Consider the following 7331-nt stretch of genomic DNA (forward strand, 5'->3'; position numbering starts at 1 on the left):
GCCTCGTCTCTGGCCCTGGATTGAATTCTTCTCCTCCAGTGGCCAAGAGTCCCAGCTTCTTTGCATGTTCAACAACAACCTTTTACAACTCTCACATCCATACACGACTACTGGAAAAACCATAGCTTTGACTAGACAGAACTTTGTTGGAGGTTCTAGGGTGCCTAAGCCTTGTCTACCATTTTTTACCCGGTCTTTGGACTCTGCTATGAAGCTTGATTTGCTGGAACACCAGAGGCCAGACGGTAAGAAGCCCAGCTGTGCTCAGCAACTTCTGTATCTCATCTGGTGAGGGGCATTGGAATCTCTCCCCAGTGTGGGGTTTGGGAGACTTCTGATTTCAAGACAAAAACCAAGCAGGTCACAAAACTTGGAGCACTGTCATTAGAAACCTTCTAGAAAAAGTTAGTCTGGGTGATAGAAGTCAGAATAGCAGTTCATTTAGAGGCAGGCAAGTCAGAGGTTTTGCATATTGACTAGACAGAGGTTCCAGGGGAACTTCTGGGGCGATACTATCTTGATCTAGATAGTGGTTAAATGGGTGAAGATAAATATAAAAATTTATCGAGCTGTACACTCAAGGTTTGTACACTTTGCTATGTGTCATTTACATCTCAAAAAAGATGAATAATAAAAAAGAAATTCTTAAAAAAATATTCTTCATCAAAATTAAAATATTTACCATGCCAAAGATCCAGCTAATAGAATGAAAAGACAAGGGGCTGAATAGGAGAAAATATTTGCCAGTCACATTTTCAACAAAGGACAAGGAATTCTCAAAACTTAACAGCAAGTAACAGACAACCCAACTTTGAAAGTAGGCAAAAGACTTGAATAAACACTTCAACAAAGTTAAGAGGAAAGCAAATAAATACAGAAAAAGTTGCTCAATTATTGGTCATTAGGGAAATGCAAATTAAAACCAGGATGAATTACCACTACAGATCTGAGTGAGTGAGTGAGTTAAGTCGCTCAGTCGTGTCTGACTCTTTGCGACCCCATGGACTGTAGCCCACCAGGCTTCTCAGTCCATGGAATTTTCCAGGCAAGAGTACTGGAGTGGGTTGCCATTTCCTTCTCCAGGGGATCTTCCTGACCCAGGGATCGAACCCGGGTCTCCCGCACAGCAGGCAGACGCTTTACTGTCTGAGCCACAAGGGAAGCCCTACAGATCTGTCAGAGTAACAAAAATAGGGAAATACTGACAGTACTGCCAAGTGTTAGAGAGAAGGCAACAGGAACTCTCATTCATTACTGGTGGAGCACAAACTCATACTCTGGAACATAGTTTGGCAATTTCTCATAAAGTTAATACACTTACCATACAAGTCAATAATCCACTAGGGATTTACCTGAGAGAACTACAATAAAATGAAAATAAAAACCTATACACTATATGAAAACTAAAGAAGAAAAAAAAATGTTTTAAGAGAAAAAAACATCCTATATACTATATACTCAGAGCAACTTTATTTGTAATTGCCAAAAACTGGCTAAAATGGGTAAGCGCCTCACTTGACTTATTCATATACCATGGCATACTATCCAGAAACAAAAACAAATTATTCATATGTGCAACAACTTGGACGAATCTCAAAGGCATTGTGCTGAGTGAAAAAATCTGGTCTCAAAAAATGTTACATGCTATATGACTCCATGTACGTGACATTTTAAAAAAGACAAAACTGAAGTGAGGAGACTAGATCAGAATAGCAAGAGATGTGGTGGGGGGGCGGGGGGGAATATGTGACTACAGAGGGGTAGCAGAAGGGAGTTTTGGGGTGCAGTGGAGCTGCTCTATATCTTGATGGTAGTAGTGATTTGACTGCAAATCTGGGGCCCATGGAGCCCCATCTCCTTTGCTCACTCCTCCATCCTCAGTGCCTGGAACTTAGGGATGGGGTACGTGCTCACAGACACAGTGAAGGAATGTTCTGGCTCCAGCCCTGATTCATCTTGGCACCCTTTGCAGACTACTCCATATTTAGCTTGCTCTCCGGCTGCCTACTGGACAGGCTGCGGCTGGAAGGCATCACCAGCCCCCCTTCACAGCCCAGGCCTGTTTCACAGGATCAGCCCTCCTGGAAAGCAGAGTCTCCAGCTGTCCTATAGTCTGAAATCTGTAAATATTAGCGATCTGAGGAGTTTATTGTTGCTGCTGATTTAATTTTCTTTTTTTTTTTTAACCACGCCACACAGCATGCACAATCTTAATTCCCAACCAGGGACAGAACCCACACCCGCTGCGGTGGAAACATGGAGTCTTAACCACTGAACTTGCCAGGGAAGTCCCCATTTTAGTTTTTGAAGTACATTTTTACTGTAAAAATAACATCTGTTCAATGTTTAAAAGAAACATCAGTCTAAAAAAAAAAATTGTAGTCTCACTACTAGTTCTTTCTCCGCCTATTTAGAAACACATCTATATATGTAAGCGTGTAGAGAGGGAGTTCTCTGTTGGCTCAGATGATAAAGAATCTGCCTGCAACACAGGAGACTCAAGTTTGACCCCTGGGTTGAGAAGATCCCCTGGAGAAGGGAGTGGCAACCCACTCCAGTACTCTTGCCTGGGAGAATTCCATGGACAGAGGAGCCTAGCGGGCTACAGTCCATGGGGTTGCAAAGAGTCAGACATGACTGAGCAACTAACACACACAAGCATGTATATCCTTATAAATGTAATGGATATGAATGAATTGATCCACAGCTCTTGGGGCTCATATGATGTCCTATTTCTTTGTGGACTCATACCAAGTCTGGCTTCAACCCTGACCGTCACTGATGGTAGTCTAGTGTCTGACAGTCTTCAGACTCGCTGCCTTGGATCAAACAAGAAAGTCAAGGCTTCTGCAGTTCTGAGGACACAGATGAGATTCTGCTCCTCTGACCATGTGGTCAGCATCATCTTATTCTTTACCCAGGCCTCTGGGGTCCATCAGAAAGAGGCCACAAGTCTGACCTGGGTAATTCCTAATTGGGCAAGCACACCCTCAGCAAAGCCAGGAGAGGGGAATAAAAACACCAACTTTGGAAATAATTTGATATTCAAGACAAAGAAGAAAAAGGAAGAGGAGGAGATAGAGAACAGGAAGGCATCAAAGTAGTCAGGCATCTAGGAAAAAAATCACATAGTACATCCTTAAAGCTGTCTTTGGTTTTATGCAGTTCTTTTCATTTTTAATTACATTGGGATGAGGGGCACCACAAGTTTCTGTGTGTGTCCACCATCTCAATCTGGCCTTTGCCTGGGGCGTGGGAAGCGGTTGTTGTAATTCTGAAAATACCCAGTGCAGAGTACCCATCGCAGTTCTTACAGAAGCTGACAGCCAGTCCCATCAGAGAGGTTGCCCTTGAAAAGGCCCAGCACTCCACATGCTCAGGAGAAACTGAGTCCCCAGAGGCCCAAGAATCATCCAAGAAAGTGGTTACAGCCTTTTCAGCCTCCCTTCTCAGACCAGACAGCCAGCACCCTCCAAAACCAAGGCCTGCATTGGTGTGGGCTTCCTATAAAGTCCCACCCAGCCTGATTCTTCCCTTTCTTTTTGAAACACACATACAAAAACAAACCCCTTAAGGGTCAAGGGTCCACAACTTTAAGGACACAAAGTCCTGACAATGCAGAAGAGGAACAGAAGAATTCCTTTATTCCTTGTTAATTCTCAATAGATTATTGTTATAATAAATGCATAAAAAAAACAAAACAAAATAAATGCATAATAAGTTGTCCTGCTATATAACATATTTACTTAAATTTTCTCATTTCTTCAAATATGACGCCTGTTGGGAAAGTTATTGGGGGGGAGATCAATTAGTAATCATTTATGAAATGTTTCTTGGATGAAGAACCCTATGATGGTCATAGTGCGGGAGATTTAAAGAAAAGACAGGATTCTTCTGAGAAATTTTAGGCCACTTTAGAAAACCAAACACATATACTATCTGAGAAATCCTTTGAGGACAACGTAGGCCAATGGATACTTACGGAGCATCTACTCAGAAAAGCTAGTATTTGCTGATACCCATCCCACGAGGTGCCAGGCCCTGTACTAGTTCCCTGGATACTGCAACCATCGTGATGGAGATGCTTCCCTCACAATGGAGCTCCGAAGGACAGGCATGAGACAAACAGAAATGAGGCGGTGACTCTTATAAAAGGTGAAAATAGGTCGCGGTAGGAATGCAGAGCCAGAGGACAAAACCCAGGATGGAGTATCAGGGAAGGCCTCCATTAGGGACTGACATTTAACTGAGACTTGCAAATGACAATCCAAAATAGAGAGACATCAGAGCTGGGGGAGGGGAAGCTGAGTTTATTGCTTATCTACAAGGGAGAGCCATGTTTCTCAAGAAGTAAGTCCAGTGGGTCTCCCTGAGAAGAAACTGAAAAGCCAAAATATAGACCCAGAAGGAGGAAGCTCACCAATAAAGCAGGAATTCAGTTCTGGTCGGTGACTCACAAAGGAAGTTGTACATGCCACCATCTTCAGTTCTTAGTTCTCAAAAGAGTATGTAATTCTCAAAGAGGTCCAAGTCAGATCCCGTGATGCCTCGATGGACTTGGGCCAAAAGGGGGCAAAACCATATCTGCTTATTGCAAAGCTAGATCAATTTTTCCTTACAAAGACCCAATAGAAGTAGAGCAGGCAAAGGAAGGAAGGAAGATGATAGAGAGCTTAGATCTGGTGATAGAAGGTGATAGAGGGCTTAGATATGCAAGAGATCTGGACATATTTGAGGAAGCAAGAGAAACTCAACTTACAGAAGCAGGAAGGCAGAGATTCTGTAAAGCAAACGCATTACCAAGGACAAAATGAAACAATGGTGTCACCTCCCCCCAAGGTTTAGGGACCCTTCCTCCATGTGTCACTCAATACCATCAATAATCATGTACTTAAAGATGTAGTAGAATGTTCCACTTACTGCTCTGTGGATCCTCTGGAGGAGGGCATGGCACCCCACTCCAGTATTCTTGCCTGGAGAATCCCATGGACAGAGGAGCTTGAAGCCTGGAAGGCTACCGACAACGGGGTCACAAAGAGTCAGTCACTTAACATGCACAATCCTTCAAAAGGCTAAGGGCTCCTTGAGGGCAAGAACTGGGTATCCTATACCTGGAGTCAGGTCAGGCCTATGGTAACTGATTCACTGTATTTGTGAAATTGACTATTTTAAAGTGCTAAGAGGACAGATACACAGTAATTCAAGAAGGCATCTTGGTGCCAGGTGTTGTGGTTTCTTTGTATCCAGGGCACGGTGGTAGATGCTAGGGTTGTCTGAATAAACAAGAAAGCCAGTCATGGACCTTAAGCCAAGTGGCCAAGACAGACGTTAAACACAAGAGGACAGAAATTATCATTTATTTCTAGCTGTGGTAAGTGCTACAAGGAAAAAAAAGTACTGGGTATTGTGAATGCGTAATAGGGAGACTTAACTGAGAGAATGACCTTTGTGATAGTAAGGGTGAATTGATTGACTCACAGAACTAGGAGGTGAAGAAAGAAAGAAGAGGAGAGGGGAAGAGAGGGAGAGACTTTAGGAGTAATAAAAAGGAACAATACAGGTACATGAAGGCCTGATGGAGGAAGGAGTGCTGCTGAGAATACTGGAAGGAAATCCACTGGAATGGGAACATTAGCTACATTGGGATTGTGGAATTTGGGGTACTTATTATTTTCTTCTGTATGTACACATTTTGCATTTCACAGATTTTCCACAACAAACACGCATTATTTTAATCATCGGAGGGGGGCGGGGCTGGGAAGGGAACATTGTAAGTTTAAACAAAATAATAAAGGATGTGGGGAGAATGGGTGTCATGGAAGAAGGGGCACATTCCAGAGGGACTAGTGACTTAAGCGGTGAGTAATCTGCGTGGGGGAGAGCAACAAGCACGTTGATGGGGCTGGAACAAAGGAGCAGGGGTGACTCACGAATGATACAGTTGAAGCCGGTCCACCAAGGTCCATGAAGGTGAGGCCACAGAGTTGGAGGTGATATGAAAAGTCACAGTGAGCTAAAGGGAGCTCAGGAGCAGGGAGAGCAGGCACTGTAGCCAAGGCGAGCAGGATGGGGAGAAACCTGAGACAGAAGGACCCTAAGTGGTCCCTTCGAGGCTGCAGGGTGGCAGCAGAGACAGTAATCCTACAACGTAGATCTGGTCTTTAGTCACTTCCCAGGAACCAAGAGCTTAGGCTGCCCTATGCTTTCTGCCCAAATCAGAAGTGGAAACTGTGGTTTCCAAAGGTCCTTCCTGATCTGCAATCTCTCAGAAATAAACTGTTAGCCTGGAGACATTTCTAAAGAGATAAAGTCAAAGATTGGGTGTGAGAGGGTGGGGGTGGCAGGGCACAGGCAGGATTTGGAAAATTAGGGCCTGATACAAGTTCTAAGATCTGTTCCACCCACTCCTGATCTAGATAAACACTCCCGCCACCCACACTGTATACTAGGCCAGAATTTCCTCCTGAGCCTGTGATGCAGTTGAGGGCTGGGATGTGAGTTGGGGTGGGGATGGAAATTGGTTCCCTTCTCCCCTCCAAAATGGACCTACTGGAACTGCCTCAGCCACTTCCATTCAGGCTGTCACCCACCTCTTCCCATGAGGTTGCCTCAGATCACCATCTGACTGGCCCAGCTCTTGGCATCTCCACTCACCCCACACTCCTGACATGGGTGCTGCCCACTTAGAGAGATGACCAACTGGCCGTCTACCCAGCTCGGAAGCTGAGCACAGTCCGAAGGCCTGTGCCATAGCCCTCACCTGCTCTCCTAAGAAAAGAGATTCACTATCACATTAAATGATGGTATGAAATCACCATGCTAAATTAGTGCATCAAATGCAGGATTGGCCAGTCAGCAGCTGAGGGGTCTCTGTCCATAGCCCCGTAATTGGCCCTGGGCTAAGGATGGAGCAGGCCGGGGCACTAAAGGAACACTTCCGCTTTTTGGAGGCAACAAGTTCTTAAAAAAATAGCTTCAACCCAGAAGACCTGGGTTGACGTCACCAGCTGAACTCTTGCTGGCTGAGTCATCTGAGGGGTAGACCACTCACCCAAGTCTGTTAGTTTCTTCAACTGTGAAATTGTCACGATAGCTAGTTTAGGACCAAGTGATGCAGCATTTGAGAAAAATAGACTTAAAAAGAGTTCTTCCTCCCACAAGATCAACTGCAGGCCTACTACTCCTCAAAATGTTCAGGATAAAAGATAAAAAAAGACAATAGTAACCGGCCAGACCCCTGCTATCAGGAAGTTCCTCCAGTTTCCATCATTACTGATAACTATTGACCAAGTAGGGCCACCCATAAGAAGCAAATGGAGAACTCTGACAGA

This window comes from Odocoileus virginianus, chromosome 27 (genome assembly GCF_023699985.2).
Source record: "Odocoileus virginianus isolate 20LAN1187 ecotype Illinois chromosome 27, Ovbor_1.2, whole genome shotgun sequence".
Lineage (NCBI taxonomy): Eukaryota > Metazoa > Chordata > Mammalia > Artiodactyla > Cervidae > Odocoileus > Odocoileus virginianus.